This window comes from Chiloscyllium plagiosum, unplaced genomic scaffold (assembly GCF_037043375.1).
Source record: "Chiloscyllium plagiosum isolate Xiang-an unplaced genomic scaffold, Cpla_swu_hap1 HiC_scaffold_37, whole genome shotgun sequence".
Lineage (NCBI taxonomy): Eukaryota > Metazoa > Chordata > Chondrichthyes > Orectolobiformes > Hemiscylliidae > Chiloscyllium > Chiloscyllium plagiosum.
Window position 1 is genome coordinate 10,686,722 of NW_028270175.1, and position 13,948 is coordinate 10,700,669.

Consider the following 13,948-nt stretch of genomic DNA (forward strand, 5'->3'; position numbering starts at 1 on the left):
ACAGTTGGGGGGGCTGACCAGATGTTAAGAGGGATGGAAGGACAGACATGTGGAGGAGTTTAGGAAGAGACTTCCAGAGAGCTGTACAAAGCTCTACGAGAGAGATGAGGAGACACCACAGCTGGAACAATGAGTGGACCAAATGAGGGGCTTGTGTAACAACTTAAAGCTTCTAGGTACCAAGAGCAAATCTTAGACCTCCAGCGAAAAACTGAGCCATGAGCAAATAATAGGGTGTCCTCTCTCAGTGGAGACAGAAACGCATTTGCTTTCACATCTCTGGGCTAGAGAAAACAGATTGACTGAAACGAGGAAAGGAGCAAATATTTGTGCATTGCCTGTAAAGGAGAGAGAAAGAATCATTCAGGAACTGAACTTGTAACGTATCTGGTTGCCAATCTGATTAAACAGTCCTTACACTGGAAGAGTGAGTATGGACTGTATCAGGACAGCGCAATGTAAAATCTGAAGGAATGTTCAGACCGTGCCAAAAGAACAAGTGGGAGAGAAATGTGTAAAGGGATTCTCTCAGCCGAGGAAAAAAAAGAGCAGCTTGCTTTTGCTAAGCTGTCAAGATAAAACTGCATGTGTGTAAGAACAAGGTAAGGAAACAGCAACACACTCACACTTGAAAAATTGAGTTAAAAACGAGCCATTAAGAAACTGGATGTCACTGTGTGGTCCCTTTCTTAGGGGTGGAGGGGGGTGTGGGTTTTTTTAGATATTTCTACTGAACATGGGTCCTCAGTTTAATGACTCATTTGAAAAATGACACCTCCAATGATGCAGTGTTCCCTCAGCACTGCACTGAGGGGTCAGCCAGTGTTCAAGACCTTTGACTTGGGTTGAATGCTTTTTATCTTCTGACTCAGAGGTGAGAATCGTGCAAGTCCAAAACTGAAAGCCCTGAATATTCAAGGAGGTAAGAAATAGTAGCAATTCAATAAAGACAGTAAAGATTCAGTGATGTATAACCTACCTTTTTTTGTTGGTCATCTTGGTGCAAATAGGGAAGTCTCCCAATGAGGCCAATCAATGGTTATCACAACAAAATGACTGGATTGCTCGCAAACTGATTCCTGGCCAAATATACTTTCAAACTGGTTGAGTGACCAGTCCAGAATTGCACATAGGTGGAACTGGATGTTCTTGTCACCCTGGCAACAAGGTAGGAGATGGGAGCACTGGCAATATAGCTGAGGAAGCCATCATTAAGGAAGCCTATTATCTTTCTACTCCCAGTGACAGAAAACAAGGCAATACAGCCCCCTGCAGGGGGCTGGCAATTAGAACCTATTAAGTGGCCAAGTTAAGGGCCACTTTCCACCAATACTGGCATTTTACCCACATCAGGTTAAGTCTGCCAATATGGCAACTTCCAACAGCATTCTGGGATTGCACACCCTGTTCCCCCCACACCTTGATGGTTGCTCCATATTTCACGAAGAGACCCCCCCATTATCAGGGCCTGACAAGGGCACATTTAATGAAACACAACATACCCCTGGTTTAATTTTCAGTTTAAAAATATACATTATTCATAAATTGTCTGTAAGTAAATACAACAACTGCAAAACAGGTCCGTATAGATGTTGCAGAAGATACAGTGAAGTTTTGATATTGCTCATTGCACCGACAATCCAGTTGCAACAAAAAGGCATTTTCTAATCGTGAAAGGAAAATATTTACATTCCCAACAAGGCTACAAGGGTGTCTCAAAAATCTAATAGACCATCATTATATTTTGGTAGGAAGACCTCAGACGGTGGTCTTTCTCCACTGTGACTTTGCGGCAGCTGCCCCAAGCTTTAGTGCATCTCTCAGTCTGTAGTCCTGGACCTTGGAAATGTGCCAGTCTGCAACACTCATTCGAGGTCAACTCCTTGCACTGGAAGACCAACAATTTTTGGGTAGACCAAAGAGCGTCTTTCACTGACTTGATGCCCTTCCAGGCGCAGTCGATGTTTGTCATGATGTGTTTGTCCTGGGGAGCAGCCTGTTCTGATTGCCAGGCACACTTGGCTGGTCCCAGCTTATCCCCAACTATAGTTACCTCTCTCTAAGGCTTCCTACTGCTGAGGTGCCAACTCCCAGTGCAGGTGCTGCACATGCTGAAGTGCTGGCTCTCTGACTGGGCATGTTGTGGTGGTGTGGGGGGTAAAAATGGGCACCGCCTCCATTGGATGGCAGCCCTGAAGACTGCATATTGATTGGCTAATGTAGCAGAGGAATTGCTTCTAAGTCCTGCTGCCAGTCATGTGACCAGCACCTCATAAATCATTGCATTCACATTCAATTAACTGGCAGATGGAATACACTGTGGGAAAGTGACATCTTATGCACTTTGGTACAAAAATTAGAGGCATAGACTATGAACTAAATGCAGAAAGGCTTTGAAAATCTGAAGAACAAAGGGACTTAGGAGAATTGTTCAGCATTCTTTTAAGGTTAACATGCAGATTCAGTTAGCAGTTAGGAAGGCAAATGCAATGTTAGCATTCATTTTGGGAGGGCTGGAATTCAAGAGCTGAGACTATATAAGGCCCTGGTTATTACCGTGTTTGGAATATTGTGATCCATTTTGGGTCCCAAATCTAAGGAAGAGTGTGCTGGCATTGGAGGGGATAAGGAGGAGGTTTACACAAGAATGACTCTGGGGATGAAGGGCTTGTTATGCGAGGAACAATTCAGAACTCTGGGTCTGTACTCGATGGAGTTTTGAAAGATGAGAGGGGGGATCTGATTGAAACTTAGAGGATACTGAGAGGCCTGGACAGAGTGAACATGGAGAAGGTGTTTCCACCAGTAGGAGAGACTAGAACCTGAGGGCACAGCCTCAGAGAGGGGGCATGACTAACTGAGATGAGGAGGAATCTCTTCAGCCAGAGGGTGGGAAATCCTTTTAACTCACTTCCACAGAGCGCTGTGGAGGCCAAGTCATTGAGTATATTTAAGATAGGGCTTAAGATAAGCCCTGAAGAAGGGCTTATGCCCGAAACGTCAATTTTCCTGTTCCTTGGATGCTGTCTGACCTCCAGCAACACATTTTCAGCTCTGATCTCCAGCATCTGCAGCCCTCACTTTCTCCTCCTATATTTAAGATAGAGATAGATAGGTTCATGATTAATAATGGGGTTAAGAGAAATGAGGAAAAGGCAGGAGGATAGGATTGAGAACCATGTTAGCCATGATCAAATGGTGAAGCAGACTCGATGGACTAAATGATCGAACAGTCTTGATGGTTATGAAGCACTTTGAGAAATCCTCTAAGTTTCAATCAGATCCCCCCCTCATCCTTCGAAACTCCATCGAGTACAGACCCAGAATTGCTTCATAAATGCAGATTCTGTCTTTACATTATGCCTCTGATACTACAACTTGACATTCAGTAACCCAGTTAAATGCTAAACTACAGGTTTCTTTGATTGATTCCCTGGATCACTGTTCTGATTAATACAGGCTACCACTGTTCTATATAAGACACATTCCCTGGTGTTATAATGGGGAAACAGCCCAGTATTGGCCTGTCAGCATCCAGAGTGAGAAAGGAGAAGAAAGCAAAGTTAATTTGTAATCTTTATCAAAACTGGAAATTCAATGCTCTCAATTCAGCTGAGGGTCTGTTAGCTTTTGGTGCTGATCAGCAGTAGTTTGATCTGACTCGTTAGTTTAAAACTGCTCAATTTAAATAATTGGCTCATCTGGATCTGTGCTTCCAAAGCAAACTTGGCTTTGAATGACCAGGGGTCGGCTTTAAAGTGGAAACATTATCCACCGTTACTCTTTGGGCATGACCTGCTTCACAAATACAACAAGTTCCTGTTTCCAGCCCTAATTTTACTTCCTCTGTGCTTATTTACATCCAATCAAATTGCAACTTAGCTTCTCATTCCTGTTAATTGTTGGAAACAGACGTGAGCCAGGAAATGTATGCAGAGCTCTTAGAACATTCAGTTGGTAAAGGCTGTGTGTAAATAATACTTACTGGGGAAGTCACAGGCTCTGAGCTGGTTTTTGTACTGGCAGCTGTGTCTGGAACCAAAGAGCAGAGATTTACGATAATCGGGAAAGTAACCACATAGGAGCATGTGAAGCAGTAATGTTGAACATGGGGAGTCACTCCGATCAGGACCCTCTACCTGAAAGGGCAGTAGAAGCAGATTTGAGAATTACACTTGAAAGGGAACTGGATAAATACCAGAAAGGATGAACTTGTAGGGCTACAGGGAAAGTGTAAGGAAGGGAGGGATTATCTGGTAAATTCTTTCAAAGAACCAGCACAGATATGTTTAACTAAATAGCCTCCCTCTGTGCAATATTGTTCTATGAAACTTCCTTCCACACTTATTTTCACTTTGTTGGTTTATTCAGTGACAAGAATGCCACCCAGTAGGCAATGGACATTTTATGTCAGAGATCTGAATCTGATTTGGCAATCTCACAACTAGGTGACGTAACAGCTGGCATGTAGTAGAACAATGTACCTCTGAGCGAGGTGGAATCCTGAATAATTTTCTTTTTCTAACTGATGGGTTTGGAAGCCAATCATTCCCTGTCTTGGCTCCCACTTGGTGCTTTTCAGAACAGGGAGAAAGTGAGGACTGCAGCTCAGAGTCAAAACGTGCGGTGCTGGAAAAGCACAGCAGGTCAGGCATCATCCGAGGAGCAGTACAGTTGATGTTGCGAGCATAAGCTCTTCATCAGGAATGTCCCCTCCCTCGAAGACAGAGGAGAGCTATCTCAACCCAGTGTACTGTGTGGATGATACAACTACACAATGAAAGATGACCCAAGGACATGATTGTCGGCATAAGCCTCAGACTGTGCAACATTCCTCATTATCACCTCAGTAACTCAGACAATCAGAGATTCTCTTCCCAGCAAACAGAAGTGGTGGCAACATCTATCCTGTTCTTAGCTTCCCTTTCCAAAGTGAGATCTGACCCATTCCCCACAATATCCACTGCAGATAGGAAAAGGAGGCAGTTGCAGAATTCCAGCTGTACGGCATTGAACTCCATGGTTTCGGCACCAATCTGACCCAGACTGACCCTTCAACCAACTGAGTCAACCTGCAGCCCCCTGCCTCAGTCGTATACTGTTATGGAGCAACCAGATCCCCTCAAAACATTTCAAGAAGGTAGCCCTACCCTATCTTTTCCAGTTGTTTTAAGCAGGTGTAATATGGATATTCCAGGAGGGATGTAACTGGCCATTCCACTTGGTTTAAAACAAAACAGAATTTATTTACATACAAGAGAAGAAAAGAGAACAGAATATAGAATAACATAACATATCTGAAAACCCAATCAGCTTTTACAACTTAAAGATGCTGTTCCAAATCTTGCAACATCCCCCTAAACACCCCCTTAGCAAATCAAAGGTGAAATCAAGCACAGGTTCTTACAGGAGAGATGTCAGAGAGAGAGAGAGGAACAGTATGGATCTGCTTCTTTGGGTCTCCAGCTAAAACTCAGCCAGCAGCATCAAACAAAACAGCTGCTAAAACCAAACCCTGAACTGGGAGAACTGGCCACCACCTTTTCATTGTACAAGTGTTTTTAAAAGCTTCTTTGAGTAATTAAACCCAGACATATTGGGACCTCTGCCTTTATGACCACTCTGATAAAAAAAACAAGGACAACATGACCTTGTTAAAGGAGAAGCATCGTCACAATAGGCTGCTGGGGAATGTCCACTGTGTGTTGTGGTCTGGCACTGGGCCAGTGATGGTCCAGGCACCAATTTTCTTCCTGTTACATGGCTGACCAGGAAATTCTCTCACTCTCACTACTCGCATTGGTGTGTGTTGTAAGGATTCCCAAGCTGACATCCAACCTGTTCAGTCACAGCATGGACACACCTTCCTTGTCCACCATGTCCTGGAGTGAGACTAGAATCCAGAGCTTCTGCCTCTGAGGCAGGAACACTACCCAATGTGTCATGTCGCATCAGTACTTAGGGATCACACAGGAGAGCAACTGAGGCTCAACATGAGGTGCTGTCTGTCTATCTTCAGGAGTGGAATGGGAACTTTCTTGAAAATGGAACAACTCCTCCACTGTCCTGATGGATGAAAACAGTTCTTCATCCTGATACGAACCTTTACAGGTCAGAAGGTTGCAGGCTTGACATCCCACTCAGGTTTTGTTGTAAGGACTGATCTCAATACTAAGGGCGTTCTTCTATTAACTCAGCCCCTGAAGCCCGGAGGAGAGAAACCCAGCCTCACAACAATCTCCATTCACATTGATGTTGGGCAGGGACAGAGTGAGGTTCAATTGTGATGACTAGTTTTGTCATCTGCTGGCATTGACAGTCAAAGCTTCACATACATAATGCAATTGGCACCAGATGGCTCCTGCCACCTGTAGCATTGCTCCGAGACCTGAGTCAGGGGAGCTGCACTGAATATACCACTAACACAAGAATGGAAACCAGTCAAAACGGTGGTGGGAACATGACAGCTGGATAACAAATAATGACTGTACATAATAAGTGGTTCTTTACGAAGTTAATTTGCATGAAATGCACACGTTTGAAACATGGATTGAAGCTTGCAATCTGACCCTTGCTTCTGCCAGAATATTATATTTTAATGTGGTAGTTTTAGTGTAATTAATTGTAAATACAACAAATGACTGTTTATGATATGTTTAACAAACGGCATTTATTAACAATTTAGTCAGTTTATGATACAACTATACTGCTTTCTGAGGTAAAAACAATTACTGCAGATGCTGGAAACCAGATTCTGGATCAGTGGTGCTGGAAGAGCACAGCAATTCAGGCAGCATCCGAGGACAGGCAAAATCGACGTTTCGGGCAAAAGCCCTTCATCAGGAATAAAGGCAGATAGCCTGAAGCGTGGAGAGATAAGCTAGAGGAGGGTGGGGGTGGGGAGAGAGTGGCATAGAGTACAATAGGTCAGTGGGGAAGGAGATGAAGGTGATAGGTCAGGGAGGAGAGGGTGGAGTGGATAGGTGGAAAAGGAGCTGGGCAGGTCGGACAAGTCCGGACAGGTCAGGGGATCAAGTTGCTGGAGGTTAGAAGCTAGGATGAGGTGGGGGAAGGGGAAATGAGGAAACTGTTGAAATCCACATTGATGCCCTGGGGTTGAAGTGTTCCGAGGCGGAAGATGAGGCGTTCTTCCTCCAGGCGTCTGGTGGTGAGGGAGCGGTGGTTTCTGGTTGACTAAAGGACAATAATGTTGAATTGTCACTCATTTGTATTCCAGATACTTTCTGATAAGCCTGCTCAGAGATTATAATATACCACAGGAGCAGGTGGGACTTATACCAAAGCCTCCTTGTTTATAGGTGGAGACACTGCCATCACACTCCCTTCACATATGCTCTGCATTTCATTTCACTTTTGATTTCTTAGCTTCATTTCTTAGCTTAGCGGTTTTCGAGAAGATTTGTAGCTCAGATTTGTAAGTTAGATCGCTGAGCTGGAAGGTTTGCTTTCAGACGTTTCAGCACCATACTGGGTAACATCATCAGTGAGACTCTCCGATGAATCGCTGGTAGTATACCCCGCCTCTCTATTTATAGGTCTTGGTCTCTTGAGGCGGGTGATGTCATTTCTAGATTTTTTTTCAAGAGAAGATAGATAGGATCTAAATCAAAGTGTTTATTGATGGAGTTCTGGTTAGAATGGCATACCACTAAGAATTCTCCTGCATGTCTTTGTTTCACCTGTCCTAGGATGTGTGTGTTGTCCCAGTCAAAGTGGTGTCCTTCTTTGTCTGTATGTATAGAAACTAGTGATAGTGGGTCATGTCTTTTCGGGCCAGTTGGTGTTCAAGAATCCTGGTGGCAAGTTTCCTGCCTTTTCCTTATCTCTTGAGAGCAGGATATTATAGGACCACAAGTAATTGCAGCCTCTCTGGTATCGTACCCAGGGCGGGCTGTTCACATCTGAACATAGCTATTATCTGTAGGGCTATTGGAAGTGTGCCCGTGATCTCCTCAACTGCATGTGTCATGAGCTATTGCATATCAGTAAGGAGCAGGATCCATCAATCAGTCTTCTGTTTACCTCACAACATTGTAAAAAATACTTCATTGTCTGTAAAATGCTTTGAGCTATCCCAGGGTTGTGAAAGATGCTACATAAATTCAAGACTTCCTTCTTTGAACCGAGGGTTGATGTACTCAATGAGGGGCCCCTTCTACCATATTGGCTTGTATTTTCTTGTATATGAAAGATTAAGGTTGATCTATGTAAGGTACTTAAGATGATTAATGGAATAAAATGTATAAATAATGTTATGTTATTGGATTTAGAGTGCTGTCCATTTTGGAGCTTAACATACAAATGGCCCAGAACCTGTAGCACTTTGGACATAGGCTGTGTAGGGAGATTACACTCTAAAGCTGTAAATAAATCTACTAGAAGTATTCAAGTAAACAGAATCCACAAATCTCAGTTGTCTAACATTCAGATAACACAAGAATATTACTACAGATAAAGAGAAACAATTTCACTGGTGGAGCAGAACGAGGGGTCAAATTCTTAAAATTAAAGCCAGATTATTCAGGACTGGAAAAAACAAATATATCTTCACATACATTTTTATCAGGACTCTATTTGAGATCTCAACAAAAAGGTTTTGTTCCATATTTGGAATTCCAGAATTCTCTCCTCTAAAACTGTAGGTCCACTGCCAATTTCAAGATTGACTAAGGTTGACAGATGTTTGTGAAGTAATTGTATCTATAGATATGCAATAAACCTTTTTGTTGAGATATCAAATAGAGTCCAGGTATAAATTGTCCATGATTTATTTGAATGAAGAAACAAGCTTGAGGGATTATTGGTCTCTTCCTGTTTCTAATTCTGCACAAAGTGAGTTTGCAAGCTGGTCCTTTGAAAAAGCTACAGATCAAAGAACAAATGTCTAATGATTTGAATTCTGAGGATAATAAATCTCTGTTCAAACTCAGGAAGTCCTGTTTGAAAGAAGCATGAGGTTTCTCTTCCTTCATATCTTTGGTTTCTTCCTGCTCCAAAAGGGCAGATTCCTAAAAATAGTATTCATTAAAAGATAAAAAAAGTAATGATCGTGTTGAGGATTTGGGGCCATTTTAACTATTGAATAGACAAAAGTAAGAAAAGAAAATACTGGAAATACCCAGCAGGTCAGATATGAGGTGGCGGGAGTTCAGAGTGGTTGTGGGGAACAGAACTAACACGTCAAGTTAGTGACCCTTAATAACAATGAATACATGGAAAGCAAGACAGTGAACTGAATTACATAATATAATTCACTTGCAAAGCATAAAGGCAGCAGTAGTACACTGGTAGTGTCCCTGCCTCTGAACCAGAAGTCCTGGCTTTCATGCTCACCTACTCCTGAGGCGTGTAAAACAGGTTGATATAGACAACTTTCAAGATAGGGGCATATTTTTAAGGTGAGAGGAGAAAGACTTAAGAAGAGGGTGGTTTGTGTGTGGAATGAACATCCAGAGGAAATTGTGGATGCCAGTACAGTTAGAATATTTAGCTAAGCACATGAATAAGTACATTTTGGAGGATATGGGTGGCGGGACTAGGTTACTTCGGGATTATGGTTGGCATGGACTGGTTAGACTGCAGGGTCTGTTTTTGTGCTGCATGACTCGATGATTCTATGAATCTGTGGGCTGAGATTGCAGCTCATGAATAATCACTAGCAATTGGCATTCATGGAAACAGCCAAAGAAAGTAAGCAGTGACAGGAGTGAAGAAGGAAAATGGTAGTCTCTAGTGGGGAGGAATATAGCAAATGCTTAATTGCAAAATACTGTCTAAGTTGAGGTATGGCTACTTTACTCTCAGTCCAAGAGTTAAACAGTGTTAGCCTGTATTTTTATTGTAGGTAGGTGAGTAGTGGGTGGTTAATGGGCTTTCACCTTCATTGATCTGCCATTCATTTCAGCCATCACACGCTTATTCATTTCCTGGGACATAAGGTGGCACTGAGTGTATGGCTCAGGGATATGACTGTATAGAGTGCGCCTTAAACCAGAGACCTTGAGACTGTCATTTGGAAAGTCAAGTTCGACACATGTTACTCCAATTACCTGCAGCCTTGTTATCTCAGACACTATCAAATTCAAATGCTCTTCTCCTGCAAATAGTTTCTCTTTAATGAATTGGTGGGTTTGTTTGGATTGTAATGGGAGGCATTTATCCTTGTCAGGACGCATTACATTAGTGCTGGTGAAGGGAATGTAGTCCCCAGGATCAGCATCAAGATTTTGCAAGTTGCAACCAAATATCTTAGAGTCACTCATTATTTCACGGACTCCTTCAAGGAGCTGGAAGTGCTGTGGACACTGCCAATTTGGCCAGCTCCAAATTCCGAACATTGAAATCTGTGATTGTGGTGCTGAAACAAGGGAACTGACCAGGTTGGCAAAGCAGAACACATGAGAATGATCGTTGTGGTCAAAGAGGGAGCACCCAAAGCTCAAAACACGGTGCAAATTTGATCTATTCATTTTACTTTCTGCTTTGATAGAAGTGCCTTTGGGCCAGAGCAGCTTTTAATTACTTTTCATAGATTCCACTGATATTTTGGGGAAAAAAAATCACAGAAAGGTCAGGTGTTTGAAGGTGGCAGACATATTGAGACTATAGTTAACATTGTATGTATTCATAAAGAGAGTAACAGCAAAGTGCTGTGAATGATGAAGATCCGAAATATAAACAAAAAGTGCTGGGAAAACTCAGCAGGCCTGGCAGCATCTATGGAGAAGACAACAGAGTCAATGCATTGTGTCCAACTCTTGGAAAATTCTTAATAGAAAGTATTTTGGACAATTTCTTGGAACAATAGGTTATGGATTGAACCAGTGATCTGGCTACATTGGATCTGGTAATGTCTAACGCGGCAGGTTTAGTAAATGATCACAGAGTAAAAGATTCTCTAAGGAGCAGTGATGATAACTTTAGCGTTCAGCTTGAGAGTGAGGGCATTGAGTCCAATCAACTGTGTTGTACTAAATAAGGGCAATTACATAAGGATTGAGTTCCAAAGTGGCTAGAATGGACTGGGAAAGGAGTTTAACAGAAAAGTTGATTGAAGAGAGTGAAGAAAATAGTTAATGACTACAACAAAGATATATCCCAGTGAGTAAGGAAGACTCTACAAAAAGGACTTGGTTAATTAAGGAAGTTAAGAACAGAAATATAAAAGCAAATACTCCGGATTCTGAATCTGAAATGAAAACAGGAAGTGCTGGAGAAACTCAGCAGGTCTGGCAGCATCAATGGAGATGGGGAACAGAGGTAACATTTTGAGTCCCAGTATGACTCTTCTTACAAATTGTTCTGAAGAAGAGTCACACTGCACTAAAACATAAACTGAGGACAAACTACCAAGTAACATAACAATTCAGGAACAGTTTCTTTAAATATATAAAATGGAAGTGAATAGCTAAAGTGAACATTTACCCCTAGGAGGACCTAGCTGGGAAAATAATAATTGGGACCGAGAAGAAGGCAGAGTTGATTACAGACTTTGGATTGGTTTTCACAGTAGAACACATTAATAGCATTCCCAAAAATAGGTCATTATCAAGAAACTAAAGTGTGGAAAGAAATAAACAGATCACTGTGATTATGGAAACTAATGAGGGTAAGGGTCAATAAGGCCCCTGGACCTGAGGGGTTGCTGAATTAAGATTTTAAAGGAAGTAATTGTGGAGATGAAGGAACTGAGGGCATTGTCGCTAAATTTGCAGATGACACAAAGATAGATGGAGGGACAGATAGTGTCAAACGTGGGGGGCTGCGAAAGGACTTGGACAGGCTACAGAGTGGGCAAAGAATGACCAATGGAATATTGTGTGGGAACGTGTAAGGTTATTGACTTTGGTATGAAGAAAACAGGCATAGACTATTTTCTGAATGGGAAAGATTTCGGAAATCTGAAGCACAGAGGGATTTGAGAGACCTAGATCAAGATTCTCTTAAGGTCAACATGCAGGTTCAGTTGGCAGTTAGGAAGGCAAATGCAACATTAACATTGATTTCAAGCGGGTTAGAATACAAGAGCAGGGATGTACTGCTCAGGCTGTATAAAGTTCTGTGTATTTGGAATATTGTGAGCAGTTTTGGGCCCATATCTAAGGAAGGATGTGTTGGCCTTGGAGGGGTCCGGGAGGGGGGGTGGGTTTACAAGAATGATTCCCAGGAGGAAAGGCTTGTGATATGAGGAGTGGTTGAGGACTCTGAGTCTGTACTCAGTGGAGTTTAGAAGGATGACGGAAATCTGACTGAAACTTACAGGTTACTGAAAGTTAAAAATCACACAACACCAGGTTATAGTCCAACAGGTTTAATTGGAAGCACACTAGCTTTCGGAGCATTGCTCCGAAAGCTAGTGTGTTTCCAATTAAACCTGTTGGACTATAACCTGGTATTGTGTGATTTTTAATTTTGTACACCCCAGTCCAACACCGGCATCTCCAAATCAAGGTTACTGAAAGGCCTGGATAGATTGGATTTAGAGAAGATGTTTCCACTAGTAGGACAGACTAGGACCTGAGGGCACAGCCTGAGAGTGAAGGAATGACCCTTTAGAACTGAGATACGGAGGAATTTCTTCAGCCAGAAGGTGGTGAATCTGTGGAGCTCATTGCCGCAGAAGGCTGGGGAAGCCAAGTTACTGAGTGTATTTAAAACAAATAGATAGATTCTTGATTAATAAGGAGATTAAAGATTACAGGAGAAGGCAAGCAAATGTGATTGAGAAATATGTCAGCCATGTTCAAATGGCAGAGTTCTCGATGGGCCAATTGGCTTAATTCTGCTCCTACATCTCATGGTTTAATGGTCTGGTGGAGATAGTGGATGCACCCAGTATAATCTTTCAAGGATCCCTAGATTCTGGAAATATCTCAGAAGATTGGAAAACTGCCAATGCAGCATTCAAAAAGGGAGTGAGTCAAAAATCAGGTAACTATAGGCTAATTAGCTCAACATCTGTTGGGAAAATACTGTCAAGGATGTAATGGCAGAGCATTTAGAAACTCTTCACATAATAAAGCAGAGTCAGCATGGTTTCATGAAAAGGAAATCTGCCTGACAAATTCACTACAGTTCTTTGAGGGGATTATCAGCAAAATAGATAAAGAGGGACAATGAGATAAGGCGCATTTGAATTTCTAAAAGGCTTTGAATAAGATGCCACACATAAGACTATGCAATAAGAGTCCATGGCGTTGGGAGATAGTGTGTTACCATGGCTAGAGAATTGACTAACTTTCAGAAGACAGAGTTGGGAAAAAGGGACATTTCTGGGGCTTCAGGGACCAGTGCAGGAGGCTTACACATTCACAATATATATTAATGACTTGAATGAGGGAAAGGAATGTACAATCAACAAACACACAGAAAGCTAAGTTGTGAGGATGACAGAAGGATAGAGGATATAACGGGCTACAAAGTGAAGTTGAGTAGAAACTCATCCCTCCCCAATGAACTCAATGCATTTCGTGCTTGTTTTGACAGACAGTCAGTGAAATGATGTCACCTGCTCCAACAGCCTCAGGTTCATCTGTACCCACAGTCACTGCCGTAGACATTAGATTGGCTTTCTCGAGGGTGAACCCATGGAAAGCGACCGGCCCGGATAGAATCCCCGGCTGTACACTCAGACCCTCTGTGGACCAGCTGGCCGGACTATTTGCTGACATCTTTAACCTCTCCTCACTCTGATGTGAGCTTCCTACCTGCTTCAAAAAGACCATTATCACCCCGATGCCAAAGAGAAATCAGGCAATGTGCCTTAATGACTACCACTCAGGGGCTCTGACATCCATTGTTCTGAAATGCATCAAAAGCTTAGTAATCGCACATATCAACTCCAGCCTCCCGGATGGCCTTGACCCACCACAATTCACCGACCATCAGAACAGATCCATGGCAGACACCATCTCCATGGCCCTATATC

At 42.6% G+C, this 13,948-nt stretch overlaps 1 long non-coding RNA gene across 1 annotated transcript in view; it reads right to left on the bottom strand.

Moving 5' to 3' along the window:
• Nucleotides 1-867: 867 nt before the first annotated feature.
• The window catches only part of LOC148139760 (uncharacterized), a 31,496-nt gene continuing 18,415 nt past the window's right edge, over nt 868-13,948 (bottom strand). Inside the window, exons 2-3 of the long non-coding RNA XR_015753432.1 lie at nt 3,986-4,139; nt 868-3,090 (exon numbers count right to left, since the gene is read on the bottom strand). This is a non-coding gene — a long non-coding RNA (uncharacterized LOC148139760). The remainder of the gene's footprint in view (nt 3,091-3,985; nt 4,140-13,948) is intronic.